Source organism: Stegostoma tigrinum, unplaced genomic scaffold (assembly GCF_030684315.1).
Source record: "Stegostoma tigrinum isolate sSteTig4 unplaced genomic scaffold, sSteTig4.hap1 scaffold_338, whole genome shotgun sequence".
NCBI lineage: Eukaryota > Metazoa > Chordata > Chondrichthyes > Orectolobiformes > Stegostomatidae > Stegostoma > Stegostoma tigrinum.
In genome coordinates this window covers 25951-53837 of record NW_026728266.1, presented here as the reverse complement: position 1 = coordinate 53837, position 27887 = coordinate 25951, and the positions used below count along the sequence as shown (strand labels likewise).

At 44.2% G+C, this 27887-nt stretch overlaps 1 long non-coding RNA gene across 3 annotated transcripts; it reads left to right on the top strand.

Moving 5' to 3' along the window:
• Positions 1 to 878: 878 nt before the first annotated feature.
• LOC132208260 (uncharacterized) lies at positions 879 to 27887 on the top strand. 3 transcript variants are annotated; one of them, XR_009444346.1, is made up of 4 exons: positions 879 to 1446; positions 1875 to 2016; positions 6066 to 6176; positions 7376 to 13020. It is a non-coding gene; the product is annotated as an uncharacterized LOC132208260 (long non-coding RNA). The 3 variants fall into 3 exon arrangements; XR_009444347.1 differs by having other exon boundaries at positions 895 to 1107; XR_009444348.1 differs by lacking the exons at positions 6066 to 6176; positions 7376 to 13020 and adding an exon at positions 27857 to 27887 and having other exon boundaries at positions 895 to 1446.

Below are 27887 nucleotides of genomic sequence, written 5' to 3'. Positions count from 1 at the left end.
GCATTCAACATTCTAGAGTTATAGCATTTCCATTCAATGTCAGGGAAGTTAATATCTGCCATAATGACCACCCTGTTCTTTTCACTCCTGCCCAGAATCATTTTGCCAATCCACTCCTCCACATCCCTGGAACTTTGCGGGGGCCTATAAAAAACTCCCAGCAGTGTGACCTCTCCTCTCCTGTTTCTGATCTCAGCCCATACCACCTCATCAAAAGTTCTTTCAGCCACCGTTGTTCTGTCCTTGGCTAACAAAGCCACACCTCCCCCTCTTTTACCATCTTCCCTGACCTCAATGAAAGATCTAAACCCTGGAACTTGCAACATCCATTCCTGACCCTGCTCTATCCAAGTCTCTGAAACAGCCAAAACATCGAGGAAAATGACAGAGTAAAAGTTTCCATAAAATACAAGCTGTTTTGCCGTACATTAGGAGAATCAGGAATGGCCCTTTTTTTACCCATCTCGGGATGAACCCTCACCATCACTCACAGAGCGAATGAACAGCAGGAAAAATCTTCACCACTGACTACCTGCACTCACCTATCACCTTCCCACCTACCTTCCCCAGCCCCCACTCTGTTTATGTCTCAGCTCCCATCCTCCCCCCCCCCGCCGCCCCATTTCTGAAGAAGGGTCCTGAACCATTAACTTTCCTGCTCCTCTGATGGTGCCTGGCTCGCTGTGTCCCTCCAGCTTCACACTGTGTCATCCTTGACTCCAGCACCTGCAGCTATTGCTGTCTCCCTGTGAGCGACGTCAGCTTTGGTTCAATCGGAGCACGGGGCGGGGCTTGGAGGACCCAATGGAAGCGGCCTATCCTCCAACCAATCAGAGCGAGTGAGATGTTTGTCTGTTTGAAAATCACGTGATCGTCTTTGTCCGGAGACGCAATATCTCTGCGACTGAAGGTTAGCTGCTTGCCGAAAGTACAGTACACGGGACAAAAAGGAAAGCTGCAAAAAAACGGGAGGGAAATACTTTCGGTATTGACTGAGAGGCTTTAATAGCCGTTGATGCATGTCAGAAAACAAATTTTAACATGCCGGCCCCGTGTTTTGCAGCAAACGAAAAAACTGCTGCGGACCTGAGGCTGCGATAGGCAGAGGTAATTGCCACCATCTTTATTAGGGGCAATGATCTTCGGGACTCATGCGGGATCGCCATATTTATAGGTGGCAATCTGCAGTGGAACGCAAGCGCAGCCTTTCTTGTTTGGGAGAGGAGATTAAGACAAGAGAAATGTTTGTTTTTGTTTTTCTGGACTTCTTTCCCAGACTGTGAGACATGGCGTGTATTTCCTGGGAAGGACTTTTGACACTGGCGGAGTACTGGCTTCAGGCAGTATAAATTGCTGCAAGTTATACGTTAGATATTTAATGGAGGAGAAATGCCGAAAACGCGTTCAGAACTGCATGTTCAAAAACAAAGTTGCTGGAAAAGCTCAGTAGGTTTGGTAGCATCTGTGAAAGAAAAAAAAATAACGTTTCGGATCCGCTAACCCTTGCTTAGAACTTCATGTTACCTGTTGCACTCTCACTGTAGGAAGTCCTGCTTTAAATATTATGATCTATTAAAGCATATCCGTTTGCCCAGTATTCATATGATTGGGATCAAATCACTGAAAGTGCTCTGAGTCCCCTTGTGCTCCCTGGTCAAATTTATTAATGTCTGACTTCCTCAGTCTCTAATAATGGGTGTATTTTACCTCTGCATTTTTCTGTGTGGGGGAGCAGGGTGCTTTGAAGAGGAGGATTTATACATAACTAACAGAAACCAAGAGAAATGTTTGCCTTTTCCAGACAATCTTGTTGTGTTTTCTGGATTTCTGTCCAGGGCTGACCGTTATTTGTCTCTTGTGGATTTGCTTTACAGGATATTTATTGAGAATAATTTGCAGACCAGGATCACAAAGCATGTTCTCCATTAAGCGGAGTGATCAGGATCTGAGTATCATTGACACTTAACTGGGAAAGGGAAGAGGTTTAACCATTCTATGCGTGGGAGAATATTCCTGGTAAGTTTGTAACTTGAAAGCAGGATATTCAAATTTTTGGTTTGATCACCCCTGGGATAAGTGTTCAGTTCTATATCCTGCAGCTGAGAAAGGAGATATTGGCCTGAGAGGGGTAGATTTGTCCAAACAACACCTCGTCTCTTTGAAAGAACTGTCATATTTAGTCCCAATCGCCTACTTCATGATTTTAATCCATACATTTTTCATTCTTGAATACCTGCAAACTTCCTTTTAAAATTCCTTATGGGCACAAATTCCAGCACCCCTCCAGGTGGAATCTTCCATTTCCTGACAACTCCATTGATCCTGAAACTGAAGTCTGTGTTGATTCCTGAGGGTTATAAATTACTGCATTTAATGTGAAGATGCTGTTCCCTGAGCTTCCATTGAGCTGCGTTGAAACAGTATGGGAGGCTGAGATCAGAGTGGGTGTGAGCAGACAATGAAAATGAAAAGGCTGCACTGTGAGTACTGCTTGGCTAAGTGAGAGTGCTTTGGAGTTGGGTGAAACAGAAAGTGAAACTGAAAGATTGAGTGTGATGCTCAGTCTCAGTTTGGGCAGTTCAGAAAGTCTCTCAAATTGATATTTGATACCGTAAAGAACTTTCTTACAGTTTTTAAAGTATGTATTAGCTTAAATAAAGTTAGGGGCTTTAGGTTTATAATAGTAATGTTTGAAATGAAGGGGGAGGACCTAGCTTAATTAAATTCTTTTTAAGGCAGAAACTGGTTTAATCTGGAGAGATAATAAAATGTGAGGCTGGATGAACACAGCAGGCCAAGCAGCATCTCAGGAGCACAAAAGCTGACGTTTCGGGCCTAGACCCTTCATCAGAGAGCTCCTGAGATGCTGCTTGGCCTGCTGTGTTCATCCAGCCTCACATTTTATTATCTTGGAATCTCCAGCATCTGCAGTTCCCATTATCTCTAATCTGGAGAGAAGTCATAACAGAAGACATCACATCTGTGGTGTGCTCCTCTTGCACAATAGAACATAGGCTCTTGATGTTGTGTCGACCTGTGAAACCACACTGAAGCCCATTTAACCTACACTATTCCATTATCATCCATATGTTTATCCAATGACCACTTAAATGCCCTTAAACTTGGCGAGTCTACTACTGTTGCAGGCAGGGCATTGCACGCCCTTATTACTCTGAGTAAAGAACCTATGTCTGACATCTGTACGATATCTATGACCCGTCAATCTAATGCTATATCCCCTCGTGCTAGCCAGCTCCATCTGAGGAAAAAGGATCTCAGTGTCCACCCTATCTAATCCTCATATCATCTTGTATGTCTCTATTAGGTCACCTCTGAACCTTCTCTTTAACGAAAACAGCCTAAAGTCCCTCAACCTTTCCTCATAAGACCTTCCCTCGATACCAGGCAACATTCTGGTAAATCTCCTGTGCACCCTTTCCAATGCTTGCACATCCTTCCTGCGATGCGGTGACCAGAACTCCAAGTGCGGCCGCACCAGAGTTTCGTACGGCTGCAATATGACCTCATGGTTCTGAAACTCAATCCCTCGATCAGTAAAAACGAACACATTGTACACCTTCTTAACAACCCTATCAACTTGTGGAAACTTTCAGGGATCTATGTACATGGACACCGAGATCTCTTTGCTCATCCACACTACCAAGAATCTTACCATTAGCCCAGTACTCTGTATTCCTGTTACTCCTTCCAACGTGAATCACCTCACGGTTTTCCGCATTAAACTCCGGGACATTACCAGTGTCCCTATTGGCTATTTGTGCAGGAAGTGTGTCCATCTGCAGCTACTAGTTAACTGCTTTTCAGAGCTTGAGCTGTGGGTGCAGTCAGTATGGAGCATCCATGGTAACTGAGAAGGTTGTGGTCGCATTCTCAACAGATTGGTCACGCAGCAGGTGAAGATTACACAGACAGCAAGGGAATGGGTGACCATCAGACACGTAAAAGGCTCAGAAAGGAAGTGCTAGAGTCATCCCCCTCAAATAGATATACTGTTTTGGGTACTGTTCGGGGGAGGTGGAGGATGTTGGGGTGGCCACTCGGGAAGCAGCATCAGTCGGGTTCATGGCACTCGGAGTAACTCCGCTGCATAGAAGGGGAGGGAAACGATAAATATGACTGTAGAGACAGGGGATTCAATAGAGAGAGACATGAATCCAGGATGGTATGTTGCCTCCCTGGTGCCAGGATTAGCGATGACATGGAGCAGCTTCAGGACATTCTGGAGTGGGAGGGTGAACATCCGATTGTACCAGTGACATAGGAAAACCAAGGGAGGAGGACCTGAAAGCTGAAGATAGGAAGTTAAGAGATACACTAAAATACGAGATCTCAAATGTAGTATTGTCAAGCTTACACCCAGTGCCACATTGTTGTCGGGAGAAGTTTGTGTTGTGTTCAGTTGTACAAGTGACCTTTATTCAGAGCTCTGTTACCGCATGTGTGGGAGAGGTCAGAGTCCACTCCAAACCTGGCTTTCACATGAGGCCTAATTCCCCTCTTAAATACAGCTCAGATTGGAAGAGTGGACAGTGACATTCAGACTTTCCCTGGCTGATTGTGATATTTTTATTCCATTCGCTAGGTGTTATTTACATGCAATATTGTTGTCATTGTTAGCCACACACCCCAAATCAATATACCCAATCCAGTAAGCAAACCATTTTCCTAGGATGGTGACGGCGAGTACGAGGGGGCATAGCTTTAAATTGAGGGGTGAAAGATATAGGACAGATGCCAGAGGTAGTTTCTTTACTCAGAGAGTAGTAAGGGAATGGAACGCTTTGCCTGCAACGGTAGTAGATTCGCCAACTTTAGGTACATTTAGGGTGTCATTGGATAAGCATATGGACGTACATGGAATAGTGTAGGTTAGACGGGCTTGAGATCGGTATGACAGGTCGGCACAACATCAAGGGCCGAAGGGCCTGTACTGTGCTGTAATGTTCTATGTCCTATGTTCAAACAATCGTGGACAACACTATGTTCAGTCCTAAACCCTTCTATAATCTCCTGAGGTTAGCTCGAAAACTACTTCGTCTGTCTTTGGGACCTTACAATGCTTTTGACAGTTATATTCCTCCTCAGACATTTGCCAGCTGCACCACATTTTTTTGCCAAAAACCAAAATGGTATCTTATCACTAAGAACTTTTCCAAATTCTCTACTAACTGTAGTGTGGATTGTTAGGAATTGTGATTAAGTCTTTTAAACTCAACTCTGATATAAAGTGACTACAATTTTGTAATACAGTTGACAAATTGTGGAAAAATCCCTCTCTTACTTCAGCTTAAAAGATCAAACAGTGTTTCTGACTTGCTGCTGCAGTTTACAATCCCAACGATTTGCATTCTGTAAATGATTTTTAAACTGAAGTTTCATTTTCTACTCTAAGCGCTTTCCATTATTACTTTCTTGTTTTAATAAAAAGCATCTATTCCAGTTCCACTGAGTGTGAAATTCAGTCACTTTAGAGCTTTACCAAGCCATGAAACAAAATTTGTTCAGATTTCACAAATAACTAAGGCACGAACCATATCTTCATTTCGGATTTTGTAATCTATCTTTGTCACTCTTCCCTTGATCTTTGGATGTAAGAATTTATTCAAATTATCCGTATCTATATTTCAATTGTTTTATCTCTCTGCAGCCCTGACTTCTCTCTTTATAATCTTCCTTTGCCCCTTCCTATGTTGTTGGTCTTTTCGAGGTTGTGTTTACGCCATTTATTGCTTTTCCTTCCATAATGATACAGTGAGCTGCTTTTATTGCTGACAAACATTTGCTCAAGGAATTCAGCTAACCATTTCATGTTAATTGGTTGTTTGCATTTCTGGTTACAATTACCTAAACAGTTCAGAATGCTGTAGGATCAGACTTTTGCTTCTACTTTTTATTAAGTAACAAACTTGTGATTGTGGCTGAACCAGGCCTTTAAAAACTGCCTCTTGTTAAAATGCTTATGTGTTTTGAACTGTCTGTTTACAGAAACCCAAGTAAATTCCCTAATGTTCCTTCTCAACAGGACTCTTTTATACCCCCCACAGGACCTTTCGTGATCTAATCCCATAACAGTGTGAGCTGCTACAATGCATGTGCTAGTAAAAGCATAAGAGGACAGATGAGATGAGTGCATGGCTGGAGCTATAACTTAAAAGGTTTGGATTCCTGAGGCATTGAGACTGTTTGTTTGTTTCTGGGGAAGGTGGGACATGCACAAGCTTGAACAATTGTCCTGGGCAGAGCTGGGACAGATATTCTTGTTGATGCTTTTGCTAGTTCCACTGGTGAGGATTTAAACTCGTATGACAGGGGAATGGGAACCAAAGTATAGCTTTAGCAGTAAAAGACTCAAATCAGCAAATGGGATTTGAAATTAGTTCATGATGTTGTCGGTGGCTGAAAGATTAAAAGAAAGAAGGATTAATCAAGATCAAATCTCTTTTCATACATCAGTCCTGTGATCCCAGGAATTGGTCTGGTGAACCTTCTTTACGATCATTCAGTAGCCAGGCCATCCTTCCTCTGGAAAGGAGAACAAAGGTGCACATGACTCCAGGTGTGGTCTCACCAAGGCCCTTATAGAAAGATATCCCTCTTCCTGTACTCGAATCCTCTCACAATGAAGGCCGAAATATCATTTGCATTCTTCACTACTTGCTGCTGCCTGTTTCCTAAAAGAGAATAGGAGAGAAACACGGAACTAAATGGGGTCAGACACTCGGGTAACATTGTGTTCAACAATGTCCCCATTGTATCGGTGCTGGCCATCAAGCACCTATTGAAGCTAGGCCCGTTTTCTGGCACTCGGTGTGTAACCTGTATTTTGGTGCAGTGGATGATCATCTCAACACTTCTTCAAGATTGCAATGGTTCCTGCATCTATCACCATTTCAGATGCTGCCAGATCTGCTGAGTATCTCTATCATTTTCTGTTTTTATTTCAGATTTCAGGTATTTTTCTGCATCTTAGTCCTTCAGAAGGATCAGAGGGTATGGAGAGAAAACAGGAATTGGATTCATTTTCAGATGAATAAAATGCCTGCCCTTCATGTCTGTCCAAACTCTATCTCTTTTTGTAGTTTTGGACAAACGCTGACTGTTTCCCTTCCCTGAAGGACATTTAATGAACCAGTTCAGTTTTACTGATAATCCAGCAGTGCCCCTCAGTGTTGCATCCACAATTGATCAGATTAATTTCTGAGTTTGACAATCTTTGTGTGTGTTCTTCTGGTTTCTCTCTCTCTCTCTACTTTTTTTTTCTTCAGTTTGAAATTGTGATTGCATTCAGAGAAATCAAACAAAACCACATCCAGATCTGACACTCAATCTGTTTGTCGTAACCTAATTATCTCAGGATTTTGAACATTAAAGGAAGAAGCACTGTTCACACCAGGGAGAAATGCGTATTGTCTGTGTGTCGAAGATTCTGTGAAGATTCATCTGAAATGCCCAAACACCAGCACGGTCACACTGGGGAGAGACTGTGGTAATGTGGGGATTGTGGGAAGGGATTTATTTACCCATCCCAGCTGGAAATGCACCAATGCAGTCACACTGGGGAGAAACTGTTCATTTGCTCTGATTGTGGGCTGGGATTCACTCAGTCAAGCAACCTGCTGAAACACCAACGAGTTCACAGTGGGGACAGACTGTTCACATGTTCCGAGTATGGGAAGGGATTTGCTCACTCAACCAACCTGCTGAGACACCAGCGAGTTCACTCTGGGGACAGACCATTCACTTGTTCTATGTGTGGAAAGGGATTCACTCAATCATCCCAACTGTTAACACACCAGCAAGTTCACCACAACCACATTTGAAGGATTTTGCCCTTAAATCAAGGAATGAACTTTGATCTTTGGGCTGTTTGTACTGGTGTCATTAGTCCCTGCTCAAAACTTGATCTTCTCTTGGGAAATAAGGTAGGGCAGGTGACTGAGGGGTCAGCAGGGGGGACAATATTTTGGGGCCTATGATTATATCTCTATTAGTTTTAAAATAATTATGGAAAAGGATAGACTTTGGTCGAAGAGTCAAAGTTTTAAATGAGGCCAATTTTGACACTACTATGCTTCTTAAAAGCACAGTAAGACCGCCTATGTGTGGGAATGCACGAGATGGGTGAGATACAAAAAAGTATTTTACATCAGTATTTACTGTGATAAAGGATACAAAAGCTAAAGAACTTAGAGAAATGAATGTGTATCTTGAAAAGTTCCATGTTGTAGAGGAGGTGGTGCTGGATGCCATACAGAGCATAAAGGTGGATAAATCCCCAGGACCTCTTCAGGTGTATTCTCGAACTTTGCGGGAAGCTAGGCTTGCGATTGGGCCCCTTGCTCAGATATTTGCACCATTGACAGTCATAGGTGAGCTGTTACACTGGAGGTTGGCTAATCTGGTGCCATTGTTTAAGAAAGGTGGTAACATAAAACCAGGGAACAATAAACTTTTAGTGAGCCTGATGTCAGTTGTGGGTAAGTTGTTGGAGGGAATTCTGAGGGATAGGATTTACATATATTTGGAAAGCGTGGACTGAATGGGGAATAGTTGACATGGCTTTGTCCATAGGAAATTATGCCTTACTAACTTGATTGAGTTTTTTTGAAGAAGTTAGAAACAAGATTGATGGCAGAGCGGTGGATGTTTTCGATATTCCTCATGGTCGACTGATTAACAAGGTTAGATCACATGGAATCCAGGGAGAGCTGGCCATTTGGAAAGGCCTTTGACCTGCAGTATGCTGCAAGGATTGGTACTTAGTAACTATAACTCCTACATTCACATCCAAATCATCTTTATAAATGACACACCACTGGTCACAGGCCTCCAGTCGACAAAGCAACCCTCCACCAGCACTCCGTCTTCTACCTTCAAGTCAGATCTGTTTCCAAATGACTGGTTCTCTCTGTATTCCATCTGATCTGACCTTGCTAATCAGTCTACTATGAGGAACCTTGTCAAACGCCTTAGTGACATCCATATAGAACACATCCACCTCTTTGCGCTACTCAATCCTCTTTGTTCCTCCATCAAAAAAAATCAAGTCAGTGAGACATGATTTCCCACACACACAGCCATGTTGATTATCCCTAATCAGTCCTTCCCTTTCCAAATATTTCAAGTACTATCCCTCAGGATTCCTAGAACGACTTTCCCACCACTAATATCAGGCTCACTGGCCTATAGTTCCCTGGATTTTACTTAGCACCTTTCTTAAATAGTGGCACCACATTAGCCAACTTCTGGTCCCTCACCTGTGACTATCGATGATACAAATATCTCAGCAAGGGGCCCAGCAATCACTTGCCTAGCTTCCCTCCGAGTTCTCGGATACACCTGATCAGGTCCCAGGAATTTATCCACTTTTATACGTTTTAAGCATCACTACCTCTGTAATATGGATAATTTTCAAGATGTTGCTATTTATTTCCCCACAGTCCATATCTTCCATATCCTTTTCTGTAGTAAATACTGATGCATAATACTTGTTTTATTATATTCCCCATTTCTTGCAATTCCACACATAGGAGGCATTGCTGCTTTTTAAGGGGCCCTATCTCTCCATCGTTATCCTTTTTGTTCTTAATCTATTTGTAGAATCCCACTGGATTTTCCTTAATACTATTTGCCTAAGTTACCTCATGTTCCCTTTTTGCCCTACTAATTTCCCTCTTAAGTATACTATTGTCATTATACTCTTGTAAGCATTCACTCGATCTCTGCTGTCTATACCTGACATGTCCTTCCTCGTTTTTCTTGACCAAAACCTTGATTTCTCTAGTCATCCAGAATTCCCTATACCTACCAGCATTGTCCTTCACCCGAACAGGAGTATACTGTCCCTGAACTCTCGTTATCTCTTTTTTTTGAAGGCTTCCCACTTTCTAACTTTCTGTTTTACCTGCGAACATCTGCCCCAATCAACTTTTGAAAGCTCTTGTGTAATACCATTAAAATTGGCCTTCCTCCAATATAGAGCTTTAACTTTCAGATCCGGTCTACTCTTTTCCATCACTATTTTAAAACTAATAGAATTATGGTCACTGGCCCCAAAGTCCTCCCCTGCTGATACCCTAGTCACCTGTCCTGCTTTATTTGCCAACAGCAGGTCAAGTTTTGCACCTTCTGTAGTCGGTACATCACATACTGAATCAAAACATTTTCCTCTACACTCTCAGCAAACTCCGCTCCATCCAAGCCTTTTAGACCATGGAATTCCCAGTCTGTTTGGAAAGTTAAAATCCCTTCCATCACCACCCTGTTATTCTTCCAGATAACTTCTTTCAAAATTATTTGTCAGATTCCTGCTGACTAATGGGGGTGGCTATAGTATAATCCCAATAAGGTGATCATCCCTTTCTTATTTCTCAGTTCCACCCAAATAACTTCCCTGGATGTATTCTCAGATATATCCTGCCTAAGTAACGCCGTAATGTTATCCTTGCTCAAAAATGCCACTTTTCCCTCCTCTCTTGCTTTGCTTCCCCCTCCCCCTTCGACTTTCTATCCTTTCTATAGGAACTATATCTTAGAACATTAAGCTGGCAGCCCTGTCCACCTCTGAGCCTTGCCTCTGTAATTGCAATGATAACCCAGTTTCATGTTTCCAATCTTGCCCTGAGTTCCTCTGCCTTAGCTGTTAGGCCTCTGGCATTGAAATAAATGGCGTTTAATTTATTAGTCCTTTCGCATTAATCTCAATAACAAATACGTAACTGTAGAGTAGGTTTTGAAAATGATAACGTTTTATTGCTGTAGATCAACACATTCACACTGGGTAAAGACAATCCACCCGCAGTGTGTGAAAAGGGATTCCCTAGTTCATTAGGACGGGTTTTCATAGAATTCGGAGTATTCCTACAGTATGGAAACAGGCCCTTCGGCCCAAGAATTCCACACAAAACCTCAGAGCATCCCACCCAGACACATCTCCCCGTAGCCCACCTAATGTACGCATCACTGAACACTCTGGGCAATTTAGCTTGGCGAATCCACTAACCAGCACGTGGGAGGAAACCAGAGCACCTAGAGGAAACCCACGCAGCCACAGGGAGAATATGCCAACAACCACACACTCGGTTGCCCAAGGGTGGAATCAAATCCAGGTCCCTGGCACTGTGAGGCAGCAGTGCTAACCGCTGAGCCACTGTGGTTAAACACCAATGAGTTCCCAAGAATCTGTAGGAATTTTTGTTGCTCGTATTATCTGTATTCAAGTCATGTTATCTGGGCTTGTTTCTCATGATGTTTGAAAACACCACATGTCTGGTTACCTTGTTGGGAGAAAAAATGATATAAATTTTATTAAAACTACTGTGCATTGGATCTTTATCTCAAAAGCAGACTAATTTATTTTGAAAGGGGAGATGGAGAGCCTATCTCCTCTATCCTCACCTCCAACAAGTGCGAGGAACCTGTGGTTTTTATTTTTCACTCAATGACAGTCAGTACATTTCATATGAGCAACTGGGAACCGAGTCATCCCAAAATGCTTGAAACTTAGTGTACTAATGGTACACTATTACAATAATAACCATTACAATTCTTTTCTGAACCTTTTGAAGTTTTACAACATCCGTCCTTCAGCAGGAAGAGTAGAATTACACACAGCGGTTACACCTAAACTGGAATGGGAACTGCATCCTTGTGGGAGCTGGGGATGGGTTTCCAGTACTGTTGGGGGTCATGTAAAAAGTTTAGCAGTGGGCTGAAATCCAGAGAATGTTCAAAAATAATAATGGCCAAAAAGAGAAGAAACAAGAGAGTCTGGAAGGCATTGTCATTGGGCAATTAAGATATAAGCGAGTTTGCCACGGGTGAATGGTATTTAATGCTTGGAGTCAGATGAATAAGGCAGATGATTTGAGGATACAAATTAGTGGGGTCATAAAGCCATTGCTGTCACTTGGACATGGTTAGCAGCTCAGTATTCCAGGATACAGGGCCTTCATGCAAGGCAGTGGAGGTGGTAAAGGAGGAGGAAATATTGTTATTTTGCTTCGGGAATCTATACAGCAATAAGGACAGGTGACATTTTTGAAAACCCCTTTAAATAAATAAGGAGACAGATTTTGAGAAAGTGTAGAAGTAGCAGGATTATGGTAGCAGAGACTTTCAACTTCCTCAACATTAATGGAGTCGTCATAATGTGAAGGATTTATCAGAATTTTTAAAATACATCCAGGAGAGCATTTTTTCAGCCACTAAGTAGAAGTCCCAACAAGGAAGGGGAAGGTCCTGGACTTGACTTTAGGTTACAAAGTTGAGCAAGTGGTTGAAGTTTCAGTGGGATAGCATTTTGCAGGTAGTTATTATAACTATTCGATTCAGGATTTGTATGGAAAAGGACAAGGATGGGTCTAAAGTCCTAAACTGATGCTGAAGTTATGAAGAAAGTAAATGGAATTTTGGCCTTAACTGCGAGGTGTTAGTGTTTTGAGGATCGGGACATCTTGTAACAACTGTATTGGATGTTGGTGAAGCCATATTGGTTTAGCTACTCGTATTTAAGAAAGGATATGCTGGCGTTGAATGCGGTGCAAAAGAGATTCGCTAAGCTGATTCATGGGATGTAAGGGTCATCAAGAATAGCTGGAGGAAGGGAATTTGCAAAGGGAAAATACTAAATAAACAGGTGGTGCCCAGTGTTGGGCTCATACTCACAACTCTGCACTTAAACAGCGTATGTTCCAACAACTGAGTTAACTTGGCCTTCCACAGTCAATGTTCAAATCCTGCTTTATAAGGTGACAAATGGGTTTTTCACTGACGCCGCTGCAGTCCAAGGAAGTAAAAGGTAACTGCTTTAGAAAATCCCAAGGTTCCAATGTATTCTTCTCATTCACATTGCAATCCATTTTCAGTACTTGCTCCAGGATTTAACATTCAAAATTAATTTCGTGATGTTGTTGCCCTCATCTTTAAGTGCCCTGTATAACTCCAGTCACTCGGTCGAATGGTGAAAAAGTCTGTTTCAATAAACCAATTTTTTTCAGCTACAGTCTAAGAAATGTTCCTTTATTTGCTGAATCTCACACAACATTTTCTTTCTTCTGTGTGTCAACAACTTTTGCCAATTCTCATGTTACGGACTACATTTTCAGAATCTTTTTAACCAGAGGTTTCTGGTGCAGTTGTAAGACTTCATATTAAATGGTACAAAAAACCAAACGGGCTTAAAAGATGAGAAAGGAAATACATTTTTGTATTTTTGCGTGAAGACGGTTCAGTTACTGTGTGCTTGTTTCATATAAAATGGATGATTGAAGTGTTCACAGTGCACTATTTAAATAGCAGATACGAAGACCTTGTGAGCAAGCATTTAAGACATTTGACACATTGAGGGAATTAATTTAGAAACCCAAAATGTCCAGAAAATGTGCTGGATAAATTCAGCAGGTCTGTTATTTTCGCTCTTTTCGATTCAGGATGGGTATGGAAAAGGACAGAAATGGGTCTAAAGTCCTCTGCGGGTGCTGCAAATGATTAAGAGAGAAGATCGAATTTTAGCTTTAATTGCTACATAGTTGTTACAATTTTTAACAATTATGTAGGATGTTAGTGAAGCCATTCCTGCGGAGAGAAAGAAATAGTGCAAATATCTTGAAACTAACATGATTTCACTTGTCTCATTGCCAGACCTCCTATGTTTCTTTCACACTTTCTGTTAAACAGCAAGAAGTTCTTTTCTTGAGAAGAGAAAAGCATGAGAGGTAACCTGAGAGAAATTGGAGACTCTGCAGGGATTTGAGGCAAAAATGGTGTTGAGGTTGTTAGAGATTTAAGAAATGGTAATGCAGTCTCGAGGCCTCTCCTGCTCCATGACTAAAATTTGGTGCAGCGACATCATCATTGAAGACAATAAGGATGACCACGACTTGTCAGTTACTGTGGCTGAACAGTCTTAAGGTGCTGAATTAAGACTCCAGTCTTTTCATTGATGTGGGTTTGAATCCCACTGTTGCGAATGTTCCTTCAGCAACTGGCATTTTCTTCTCAGCAGGATTTTGCGAGTGCAAGAAAAGAGGAGACAATACACATATGACTTGCTGCATGAAGAAAAAAAATATATACTTGAAGTTTTATTAAAGTTATCTTTTCAAGGAGCTACACAGACATGTTTGAGTGTACAGGAGACATAGAAACAAAATGGTACAACAGGGATGAGGAAGAACAGTGCGAGAGAGGGAGGGGAAAACCTATGTTAGCTCATCCTCAGCGTTTATCCAGAACAGCATTCGGTGAGAGTAACTACTGTACAGTCCTGTGGAAAGTAGGTCCCATTCTCACTTTGAGAAAAACTTATCATGCTGTATGGTACTATCACGATGCTAAATTGGATAGTCTTTTAACAGATCTGTTGATGTATCTTTTTAGCACCTGTGATGCACTTTGGGCCAATAACACTAGAAATGAGACAGCAGAGATTTGAATCACTCCAACATTACAGGAAGGTTGAATGTGGGGGACCGGTCTGTGTTAGAGTAGTTAAATCTAGAAGTAACAAAGAATGGATAGGGTTTCAGCAGCAGATGAGCTGAGATGTGGATGGAGTCAGGTGATGTTACTGAGATAGAAACAGTTAGTTTGGTGATGATGCAGGAGAAAGCTCATCTTAGTGTGAAGTATTTCATCAGAGTTGTGAACAGTCTGGTTCAGCTTCACACAGTTACTAGACAGAAGGTTGCAGTCAGTGTAGAAGCTGTCTCAGTGTTTAATTGGAGGAAATTGCTGTTCATCCTGCACTGGATTCAAACAAGTCAGGATGATGTGTGACTTGGAGGGGGTCCTCACCGTGATGGTGTTCCATAGATCTTCCACACTGGACATTCACAACAGTGAAGATTAAGGGTTTGTGACATGATGTCAAAGTCCTGATTGAGATGTGGATTTAGTCAATACCTGTATTTCACCTCTTTCTCAACATTCTTTGTCTGTCCACTCACAAAGACGCCAGAGTCTTGTATAAGTCCAGACCAGGTGGCAGCTTCTGTTCCCTGATCGACATTAGTGAATCACTGGCTTTTGTGGTCACTTTTTTTAAAATAGTGTGTCATTAATCCTACGGGGTGGCACGGTGGCTCAGTAGTTAGCACTGCAGCCTCACAGTGCCAGGGACCCGTGTTCGATTCCAGCTTCGGGCAACTGTCTGAGCGGAGTTTGCACATTCTCCCCATGGCTGTGTGGGTTTACTCCAGGTGTTCCGGTTTCCTCCCACAGTCCAAAGATGTGCAGGCTAGGTGGATTGGTGGATTAGCCATGCTAATTTGCCCGGAGTGTTCAGGGGTGTGTGGGTGATAGGGGGATGGGTCTGGGTCCGATGCTTCAAGGGGCAGTGTGGACTTGTTGGGCCAAAGGGCCTGTTTCCACACTGTAGGGAGTCTAATCTAATCAAACTACCAGATTCATTACGAGCTGATTGCATAGGCAGCCTGGTGTTTGTGTGGACTCTCTCTTCATTGCATTGTTCTGTTTTAAATTGATTTCACAGTGTACTCAAAGGGAAACTGACATCAGGCATAATCCCAGGGTCTTATGGACACCTCAGTTTATTGTAAACAGAACATTATCAGATTTTGAACATGTAAGGAGAAAGCATACACGTATTGTGTGTGTGGACACGGTTTTAGTTAATTACCAGGACTGGCACAATGCAAGCCTTGATTGTGGGGAGGGATTCACTTGGTGAACCACAGTCCTGGCATACAAGCTGCTCACACTGACGAGAGACCTTTTAAATGTCCAAACTGTGGGAAGTGCTTTAAATGTTCTGGGCAACTGATGAATCATCAATATGTTCACACTGCTGAGAGACTATTTGTGTGTTTTTTGCAGACATATGTTCAGGTGATCAACTAGCCTCAATATACGCCAGCGAGTTCACGCTGGAGAGAGGCCATTCGTCTGCTCTGAGGGTGGGAAGGGATTCACTCATTTATCTCATTTGCTGACACAGAAGTGAGTTTGTAGGTAGCTATTGGATGTTTGGATTTTGCTTTCAATCACAGTCAGTACTGAACCATTTCAATGGAATCTGTTTCCACTGGTTTATAACTCCAGTTCTCAGTCTTTATATTTAGCATAAGAGCCAAATCAGCTTTCTGTGTGACCTGCAGTATGTTTATTTTTTAATGATATCTCTAATACAAGTTTGTTCTCATTGAACATTTCTTTCCCCTCCCCCATGTATTCTCCATCCTCACCTACAACAACAACTGAGGAGCTCAAAGAGCTTCATTGTCTCACTCATGGTGGCAATCGATCCACTGCCTCTGCTGCTTCCGATAAGGCCAAGGGGCTCCTAAATTTTGCCCTGTGTCTGAGCCCAGAATCTGCATGTTTCTCTCCTACATTGTTATAGCCAGTGTGTTACCAGCCCCTCTCAACTGGCTGCCAACCTTTTCTCCTAACTGTCTCCCTTCCTTGTGTGCTTTTTCATCTGCTTGCCCCAACTTCTGGACCTTCTGTATTCCTTGTGACTGTCAATTTGGACTTTTCTCCTTGACACCTATCATAAGTGTTTTTTTTAAATCTTATCTTAAATTCTAATTGTCATACAAGCAGCCCTGAATGTTTGCACTTCCTTTCCTTTTTGAGTGTACTTGAGCCATCTTCTCTTTGAAAGTAGCCCTTATTATTATTTATACTTTGTCCCATCAACCTGTCACTCCAGTCATTGCTGTCCAGCTTTGACCTTGCCCTTGAAGACAACTTTCCATCAATTGAGTTTTCTCATTCTGAATTAATGCTGGTTATTATCTGACATTATTCTGTACCTTCCTACACGTGATCATGGTCTCCTGAATGGTCTGACACTGACACTTGATCTACTTGGCTCCCATCATTCCCAAGAAGTAGGACCAAACGAGCGCTCTTTCTTTTTGAACTGAATGCACTGTTTTCGGAAATTTATCGTGCATACAATCCAGGAAAACTTACCCTTGCTGCCTCTTACTCTACCAATATTCCAGTCTGTATTTGAAAAACTGAGGTCTCAAATAACACTACAGAACAGGAATAGTCCCTTTAGCCCACAAGCCTCCATTAACGCATGATTTTATAATCATGAAATCTCTTTCTTTCCCCTGCACAGTTTGTATCTCTCTATTCCCTGCCAATTCACAAATCCATCAAGATGTCTTTTAAGCATTGTGATTGTACCTGCTTATCCCACTTCCTCTGGCAATGCATTCTAGGCACATACTGTCCTGTGTGTAAAAACTTACTTTTCACACTTCCTTTACATTTTTCCCTATTACTTTAAACTTATGTCCCCTACACAAACTGTCATTTCTACTCTAGACTCCAACTATCCATGTCTCTCCCAGTTTTGTAAATTTCTACCGGGTTGCCCCTCAGCCTCTGATGTTCAAAAGAAAATAAACCAATTTTATCCAACATCTCCTCATAACTAATATCCTCCAAACAAGGTGACATCCTGGTAACCTGTTTCTGTACCCTTTGCAAAGCTGATCATCCTTGTGGTGGTTTGGTGAGCAGAATTGTACACAACATTGCAGATGTAGCCTCACTGAAGTTCTAGCGAGCTGCAACATGACCAGTTTTTATACACTTTGCCCTGACCATCTTCTCCACTAGACTTGTCATTTTCAGGGAACTGTGAACCTGTAGACCTAGATACTGCTCTATGATTGTGCTTCTCAGAATTCTACCATTTACTGTGCACTTCCCTCCTTCATTAGACCTTCCAAAATGTATCACCTCACATTTGTCTGGATTAAATGCCACCTGCCATTTTTCCATACAAGCCTCCAGTCAATCTATATCCTGCTGTATCGTCTAGCATTCCTCCTCACTACTCACAGCTCCACAGATCTGTTATTCACATATTTACTAATTTGATCACCTATGTTCTCCTCCAAATATTTTTTATAATAAATATGTTAACGACAGCGGTCTGATTCCTACAGAAAAGCACTGGTTTCAGATCTATAGCTACTCTTCATCTTCTATGACAAAGCCAGTTCTGTACCCAACTCATGGTGTAACCAAGGTCACTTCGACTTCTGTGTCAGCCTGCCACGAGGAACCTTGTCAAAGGCCTTGCTAAAGTTCATGTGGATAACATGCAACGTGGCTTCCTGCAGAAGAGGTCATGTCTCACAAACTGGCTTGTGTTTTTTTTTGTTTTTTTTGAAGTCACGAAGCTGATTGAAGGCAGCGCAGTGGATGTTGTCTGCATGTACTCTACGGAAATATTTGACAAGCTCCCTCATTGTAGGTGGTTCCAGTAGATTAAGTCACATGAGATTGATCCATGGTGCGTTGGTAAATTGGATTGGGTTAGAGGACAGAGGGTGGGTGGCGATGGTGTTTTTTGACTGGAGATCTGTAACCAGGGGTGTTCCACAAGGTTTGTTATTTTTATAAAAGATTTGGATGAAAATCTAAGTTGGTTTGCTAATGCTGTGAAAATTGGTGCAGCTGAGGATAGTGAGTTAGGGTGTCTAAGGACACAGCAGGATGTAGATCAATCGGAAAGTTGGATGGAGAAATGGCAGACGGACTTTAATTCAGAGAAAATTGAGGTAATGCAGTTTGGGAGGCTAAATGCAAGAGGAAAGTATACAGTAAATGGCAGGGCCATTAGGATCATTGGTATAAAGGGGGATCTTGGGGCCTAATTCCAGATAGCTCCCTGAACACAGTTGGATAAGGTGGTAAAGAAGAAAGTTGAGTGCACCAGTGCACTGTCATCAGTGTAGGGTAGAGGCTTAAAGACAAGCTTTATTTTTGTCTTTGTTTTCGGTCTGGATTGAGAGTCAGGCTTGCTGCCTGACCAGGTATACAGGTAAACTTCTTCATTTCAGAGGGGAATGTCAAGGCCAAGAGAAAGAAGAAGAAAATGTGAAACAAAGTTAAGGTTATGACAATAGCCCAGTTTCACTTCATTCTTTACCCTGGCCCTATCAGATGTGACGCTGTTAATCTGTACAATACAGGGCAGTGAAAGGAGCAGTTGGCCCTGCAAGCATTGATGAACAAAACTTGTTTGGTCATCTCCTTTGTCAGCTTTCTTTCTATAAATTGATTTTTATGTTTTCCCTTTCACAAGGCATCTGCTTCTTTCTCCAAACACAAATCTTGAATTCAGAATGACCGTTGGTGCTTTTAAAAAGGGACACTTGTCCAAACCATCAGCAATATATCCAGATTACCAAACTGCAGCCAATTATAGTTGTGTTTACATCAGTTGAAACAGATCTAATATTGTCAGACTTAATTTTGGTAGCAGAATTCAGTTCTTTCTTAAAATACGGAAATCTCTTGCTGGGCCATCATTAGTCACCCTGGAGAAGATGCTGGTGAGTTTCCTCCTTGAACTACTGCAGTATAAACGTATTCAGGTTCACTTATTTATCTCTAGTTGAAGGACTGAGTGAATCGCTTCCCACAAATGGAGCAGGTGAATGGCCTTCTCTCGTGTGAACTTGCTGATGAGCAGAGCGAAGATGAACACCTGAAACTACTCCCACAGGAAGTGCAGCTGAACAGCTTTTCTCTGGGATAAACTCGCTGGTGTCTCAGCAAACTGGATGATTGACTGCAGCCCTTCCCACATACAGAGCAGGCGAATGGTTTTCTCCCCCCCCGCCTTGGCGTGAACTCGCTGGTGTCCAATGAGGGCAGATGCGTGTCTGAACTTCATTCCATAGGAGGTGCAGCCAAATAGTTTCTGCTCAGTATGAATTTGCTGGTGTGATTGAAGGCTGGATGAATGAGGGAATTTCTTCCCATGCACCGAACAATTGAATGGCTTCTCCCCTCCTCGGTGCAAATCCACTGATGTCACATGAGCCAGGATGTCTGTAAATCTCTTCCCGCGCTCTGAACAGGTGAACGGTCTCTCCCCAGTGTGAATTCTCTGATGTGACATGAGTTTGGTTGTTTGATTAAATTCCTTCCCACACACAGAACAGGTAAGTGGCTTCTTCCTGATGTGAATTCATTGATGGATTTCCAGCTGGGATGGGTAATTGAATCTTTTTACTATAGTTCTCACATTTCCATGGTTTCTGCACAGTACTGTCACCTTTGTATCACTTCAGAATGGTTGATCAACTGAAGCCTTGACAGCACATTGCTCGAGCAGAGTATCTCCCCACTGTGAATGGTGTAAATGTTTTCCCAACCTTCTTGATTGATTGGTTCAATTTCTCTCCACAAGAAATATGCTGGAATGCTCCCACATTGGATGTGTAACAGGGTAAATCTTTTATGCAGTCTCCTCACTGCAATATTGTCAGCTGAATATTGTCTGTATCACCTACATACAGGTCAAACATTTCTCCTTCCACATTCAGAGGCTGAAGGGACTCAGCTCCTCATAAATTGCATGAGTCAACCATTCACAGCAGGAAATTTGATTTGTGTTTAATATCTGCAAATACTTCTCTTCTAATATCCTGCAAAAGGAGTTTACAAAAGTCATTTACTGTCATTGCAGGAAAAAATTCAGAACAGACATGTCCAGATCCTAAGGAACATTATTCTTCTCTCTTATTTCTCAATTCTGTAAACTCCTGGCTCTACCCTCCTTCCTCTTTCGACTGAAATCCAGAACTATCCCCCTATCTCTGTCCTCCTCTTCCAGTTTTCTCCCTTTCTCCGTCCTCTTCTCTCTGGATCAAGTTCCCAACTCCAGTCGGCTGACTGAAAATCAAATCAGTGAGTCTGATTCGGGGTTTGAGTCTCCAGTGGCTGTTTGGTGAATCCTCCCCATACACCTCTAGGATTTCCTTCTTAGTTACAGCCTCATCGATTTCTGCCCAAGTGAGACACGGCTTCCCTTTCCGAAAATGGCGGCCAAGTATCTGGGGAGAATTCCCGTCCCCGACCTAACCAAGATGGCGGTTAGTAATCCTTGGCCTGATACATGGGGGCCCCAGGCCTCCCCTACGAGATTATAAACTGCCCAGGCCATCACCTCCCGCGGTTTCCATTCCTACCCCGTCTCACAAACTCCTGCCTCGAGAGCAGGACAGGGATTTTGTTGCTTGAGCCTGGAGAGCTTCTCAAATTGAGTCCCCTCCTCCAACCTGGCACCACCTGCAGCCTGCTGCAATGCCTGCACTGCGCACTGGGCCTGTGTGATTGGCCTGGAGCTGCCGTCAATGTGAATGTTGGGGCGGGGGGGGGGGGGGGGTGCAGATATGAGTGACCAACAAAACACGGGCGATTGTCTAACCAATCGGAGTGAATGACGGGCAAGAATATATGTAGCTCTCGCTCATTGGCTGAAACTCATACCAAGCGTCATAGTTCCGGGGCGGACACGACATATCATACACCCAGTGAACTGAACAGCACTGCATGACACCAGGGCAACTGCACCCGGAGTATTCCGTTCAGTATTGTTCTCCTTATCTAAGGAATGATAGTCTGTCTTTGTAGTCACAGTGCTATGGAGATATACCAGACTGATTCCGGGAAGGGGGTTTCTTCATTCAGAGAGGAGTAAATCTGTGGACTTCAACTACCAAAGAAAGTGGTTTAGCAAAATATTGAACGTTGTGAAGAAGGTTTAGATTATTGTTCAGAGGGATAAAGGGATCAAAGGGTGTTGAAAGTGAGAAAGTACTGAGTTGGTGATCAGCAATATCAGCATGAATGGCAGAACAGTCTCAAGGGCGAAAGAGCAATCTGTTCATGAAGAAGGTCTGAGGCTCCGAAAGCTTGTGTTTTCAAATAAACCTGTTGGACTAATAAGCTGGTGTTGTGTGATTTCTGACCTTGTCCACCCTAGTCCAACACCAGCACGTCATGTTCTTATTTTCTAAGACTCTAGATCACTATTCTTAATTTCCCTCCTAGTCATGGATAGGCCCCATTTCTCATTTTATTTTTGTGCCAGATAGGAATGAACAACTGTTGCAGTTCTCCAATATTTTCTTTAAGTGTTTTCACTTGCCTATCCAATTCTATCTCCTTAAGTTATGCTCCCCAATTTATTATGGCCAGCTTGTGTGCCATGCCATTCACGGCTTCCTCTTTTTAAATTCAGGATCTTAGTCTCAGAAGCAACTCTGCCACTCTCCAACTTAGAGCCACAGAGTTGTACAGCATGGAAACAGAATCTTTGGTCCAATGCGTCCAAGCTAACCAGGTATCCTAATTAATGTGGTCCCATTTAATACCATTTGGCCCATACCCCTGCAAACTCTTCCTGTTCACGCACCCATCTAGATACCTTTTAAATGTTGTAATTGTACCAGCCTCTACCACTTCCTGTGGTAGCTCATTCCATACATGTACCACCCTCGACATGAAAGGAAAATGCCCCTTAGGTTCCTTTTACATCTTTCTGCTATCAACTTAAAGCTATGTGCTCCAGTTTTGGACTTCTAGCCTGGGAAAATGACGTTGACTACTCACCTTTGCCACGTCTCTCACGATTTTATAAACATTTACAAGGCCACCCCTCAGCCTCCAATATTTCAGGGAAAATAGCCCCAGCTTATTCAGCCTCTCCCTGTAGCCCAAACCCTCCAACTCCAGTGAAATCCTTTTAAATCTTTTCTGAACCACTTCAAGTGTCTTTACTGACAGCAACATTCCAAAATTGGCCTAACCAATATCCTGTATAGTCACAATATGACACTTCAACACCTATAATGCATTGACCAACAAATGCAAGAATACCAAAGTCTTCCTTCACTGTCCTATCTAACTCTGGTTCCACCTTAAAGGAACTCTTGAACCTGCACCCCAAAGTCTTTGTTCAGCAATGTTTTCCAGGACCTTACCATTAAGTGCATGACTCCTGTCCTGGTGTGCCTTCCCAAAATGCAACACCTCACATTTATCCAAACTTAACTCCACCTGTTACTCCTCAGCCTGTTGGCCAATCTGACAAAGGCCCTGCTGTACTCTGAGATAACATTCTCACTGCGCACTGCACCAGAAATTTTGGTGTCATCCACAAACTTAATAACCATGCCTCCTATGTTCACATCCAAATCATTTACATAAATGACATCAAAGGATGATGTGACTGCACAAGTGCAGAGATCCAGCAGGATGTTGCTTGGGCTGGAGTGATGGGGTTATGAAGAAAAAGTAGAGAGGCTGTGTTGTTTTCCTGGTGGAAGAGGAGGCTGGGTGGGGACCTGATTGAAGTGAACAAAGCTCTGGAGGGCATAGATTGCTTAGATAGGGATAATCATCTCCCCCTAGTACAGAAATCAATAACCGGGGCGGGGGAAACACTTTTAAAATAAGTAGTTGGAGGTTTTAAGTGGATTTGAGGGAAAACAAATTCTTCCAAAAGGAGGTGAGTGACTATCTGTAAGTCACAGCCTGAAAGTGTCAGAGGGAGGGTTCTGGAGTACTGACCACTTACACATTAGCACTATCCCATCACCTCCTTTCCATTTACCCATTGCCATGTAGTTACAATTTTAATTTTAGATGGGTACCGCTCGAGACTTATTTAAAATAAGTTAACAAAATTGTCTTATTTATAGATTCAGACTTGAAAGATGGAAAAAGTAAATATATATACATTGTCTATGAATAGGAAGGGAATAGAGGGATGTAGATCTTGTAGAGAAGACAGTTTTAATATGGAAGGGCAAAATCTGTCAGCGCAAGCTTGGAGGGCTGAAGTGCCTGCGTCTGTGCTGTATTGTTGTTTTGTACTGCACCCTTCTCCAACTGCCGCATCACAGTAAAATTTGTATTGATTGAGGGTTTTCAATGTCACGGCCGTTACCGAGCAGTCCCCGCGCTGGTAAAGGTCCCTGATTAACATTATAGGCGAGCACTGCGCAGGCGTCGTGCCGTTGAGTTCTTTGGAATGTATGCGCTGAGAGTGACGGCGACGGGGGAAGATGCTCTGCTCGTTTGTCACATTCGCAGTCAGTAAAGATTGAAAGTGCGAAGGGAGCGATGGAAACCACTGTGGCCTGAGAGGGGTTTCTAAACACCTCTGGAAGGCAATGAAAACTAAAAATGAATCTACAGGCCTTTGACCCGGAGATAATGGGAACTGCAGGTGCTGGAGAATCCAAGATAATAAAATGTGAGGCTGGATGAACACAGCAGGACAAGCAGCATCTCAGGAGCACAAAAGCTGACGTTTCGGGCCTAGACCCTTCATCAGAGAGGGGGATGGGGAGAGGGTTCTGGAATAAATAGGGAGAGAGGGGGAGGCGGGCCGAAGATGGAGAGAAAAGAAGATAGGTGGAGAGAGTATAGGTGGGGAGGTAGGGAGGGGATAAGTCAGTCCAGGGAAGACGGACAGTCATGGAGGTGGGATGAGGTTAGTAGGTAGATGGGGGTGCGGCTTGGGGTGGGAGGAAGGGATGGGTGAGAGGAAGAACAGGTTAGGGAGGCAGAGACAGGCTGAACTGGTTTTGGGATGCAGTGGGTGGAGGGAAAGAGCTGGGCTGGTTGTGTGGTGCAGTGGGGGGAGGGGACGAACTGGGCTGGTTTGGGGATGCAGTTGGGGAAGGGGAGATTTTGAAACTGGTGAAGTCCACATTGAAACCATTAGGCTGCAGGGTTCCGAGGCAGAATATGAGTTGCTGTTCCTGCAACCTTCGGGTGGCATCATTGTGGCACTGCAGGAGGCCCATGATGGACATGTCATCTAAAGAATGGGAGGGGGAGTGGAAATGGTTTGCGACTGGGAGGTGCAGTAGTTTGTTGCGAACTGAGCAGAGGTGTTCTGCAAAGCGGTCTCCAAGCCTCCACTTGGTTTCCCCAATGTAGAGGAAGCCACACCGGGTACAGTGGATGCAGTATACCACATTGGCAGATGTGCAGGTGAACCTCTGCTTAATATGGAAAGTCAACTTGGGGCCTGGGATAGGGGTGAGGGAGGAGGTGTGGGGGCAAGTGTAGCATTTCCTGTGGTTGCAGCGGAAGGTGCCGGGTGTGGTGGGGTTGGAGGGGCGTGTGGAGTGGACAAGGGAGTCACGGAGAGAGTGGTCTCTCCAGAATGCAGACAAGGGTGGGGATGGAAAAATGTCTTGGGTGGTGGGGTTGGTTTGTAGATGGCGGACGTGTCGGAGGATGATGCGTTGTATGCCGTGGTCGACCCATTGACTCAACGTGTTCCTGCCCCACCGAACTCATCTCCACCTATCTGGACTCCATTTTTTCGCCTTTGGTCGAGGAACTCCCTCCCTACATCTGTGACACCACCCACGCCCTCCACCTCCTCCAGAACTTCCAATTCCCTGGCCCCCAACACCTCATTTTTAGCATGGCCGTCCAGTCCCTGTACACCTGTATTCCGCATGCAGATGGCCTCAAGGCCCTCCGCTTCTTCTGCCCCACAGGCCCAACCAGTCCTCCTCGACTGACACCTTCATCAGCCTAGCCAAACTCGCCCTCAACCTCAACAACTTCTCTTTCGATTCCTCCCACTTCCTACAGACAAAGTGGGTGGCCATGGGCACCCGCATGGGCCCCAGCTATGCCTGCCTCTTTGTAGGTTACGTGGAACAGTCCCTCTTCCGAACCTACACAGGCCCCAAACCCCACCTCTTCATCCGGTACATTGATGACTGTATCGGCGCCGCCTCTTGCTCCCCAGAGGAGCTCGAACAGTTCATCCACTTCACCAACACCTTCCACCCCAACCTTCAGTTCACCTGGGCCATCTCAATCACATCCCTCACCTTCCTGGACCTCTCAGTCTCCATCTCAGGCAACCAGCTAGTAACAGATGTCCATTTCAAGACTACTGACTCCCACAGCTACCTAGAAGACACCTCCTCCCACCCACCCTCCTGCAAAAATTCCATCCCCTATTCCCAATTCCTCCGCCCCCGCCGCATCTGCTCCCACGATAAGACATTCCACACCCGCACATCCCAGATGTCCAAGTTCTTCAAGGACCGCAACTTTCCCCCAAAGTGGTCGAGAACGCCCTTGACCGCGTCTCCCGCATTTCCCACAACACATCCCTCACACCCCGCCCCCGCCACAACCGCCCCAAGAGGATCCCCCTCGTTCTCACACACCACCCCACCAACGTCTGGATACAACGCATCATCCTCCGACACGTCTGCCACCTACAATCCGACCCCACCACCCAAGACATTTTTCCATCCCCACCCTTGTCTGCTTTCCAGAGAGACCACTCTCTCCGTGACTCCCTTGCTCGCTCCACACTGCCCTCCAACCCCACCACACCCGGCACCTTCCCCTGCAACTGCAGGAAATGCTACACTTGCCCCCACACCTCCTCCCTCACCCCTATCCCAGGCCTCAAGATGACTTTCCATATTAAGCAGATGTTCACCTGCACATCTGCCAATGTGGTATACTGTATCCATTGTACCCGGTGTGGCTTCCTGTACATTGGGGAAACCAAGCAGAGGCTTGAGGACCACTTTGCAGAACACCTCCGCTCGATTCGCAATAAACAACTGCACCTCCCAGTCGCGAACCATTTCAACTCCCCCTCCCATTCTTTAGATGACATGTCCATCATGGGCCTCCTGCAGTGCCACAATGATGCCACACGAAGGTTGCAGGAACAGCAACTCATATTGCGCTTGGGAACCCTGCAGCCCAATGGTATCAATGTGGACATCACCAGCTTCAAAATCTCCCCTTCCCCCACCGCATCCCAAAACCAGCCCAGTTCGACCCCTCCCGCCACTGCACCATGCAACCAGCCCAGCTCTTCCCCTCCACCCTCTGCATCCCAAAACCAGCACAGCCTGTCTCTGCCTCCCTAACCTGTTCTTCCTCTCACCCATCCCTTCCTCCCACCCCAAGCCACACCTCTATTTACTACCTACTAACCTCATCCCACCTCCTTGACCTGTCCCCTCACTACCACCCCACCTGTACTCTCCTCTCCACCTATCTTTTCTCTCCAGCTTCGGTCCGCCTCCCCCTCTCTCCCTATTTATTCCAGAACCCTCAACCCATCCCCCTCTCTGATGAAGGGTCTAGGCCCGAAACGTCAGCTTTTGTGCTCCTGAGATGCTGCTTGGCCTGCTGTGTTCATCCAGCTTCACACTTATAATCTGTGTCAACAAAACATGGTGTGGATGAGACTTCATCTCACAACCTCGGCAATTCTTACCACGGTCTCTGCATGTCTGATTGCAATATTAACTGATCCCTTACAGTATCACTTCAGGATATGTTAAGAGGAAATATTGGGGACAACAGTCAGTGGTTTGACTCATTCTCGAGCCGAAGCTCATGCTGCCACACCACAAAGAACGGGTCACGACACTGTCACAGCGCCACATAATGAAACGAGCGGGAGCAGGAAATAAGTACAGTGATAGAGGGTTTGTAAGGAGCACCATAAGACCCTCAACAGGAATACTCATCAAACAGTAAACTGTGATGAAGGAACACTGAATGAGGGCACGGAGCTACTCTGTGCCTCCAGTGATGCAATCGGTGAGCGCGCGGTCCTTCTCTGACGGTACAGAGGTGCGTGAAATGCCCAGGCTGTGAGCTCCAACCTCACCCGGGCCAGCTTTTAGTGACACGGACCAGCAGGACAAGGATAAAGAGCATTTTTCAGCATAATAGCCTCTTTTGATAAAGATTGGTTTCTGGGTTTGAGAAATGTCCGGTCCTGGGGAACTGTCCCAGTGGTCAAGGAAAACCCTGCAAATATTCAACTCGCGAAGAAGCATCTATGGAGGTAAGAATGAAGATGGCGTTTGAGCGCCACGACCTTTCTCGTGTGGCTGGCCCTGAACGTGGTTAAATTCAGGGCAAAGCTGTTTTGCTCATTATACTTTGCACCCACACATACAGTTCATTGCAATAGTCGAAAATGAATTAGAGTTATCTAATTTTTAACATTGTCCCGCATTTATTTCAGCTTAAAGAAAGCGCTGCTGATAAGAAGAGAG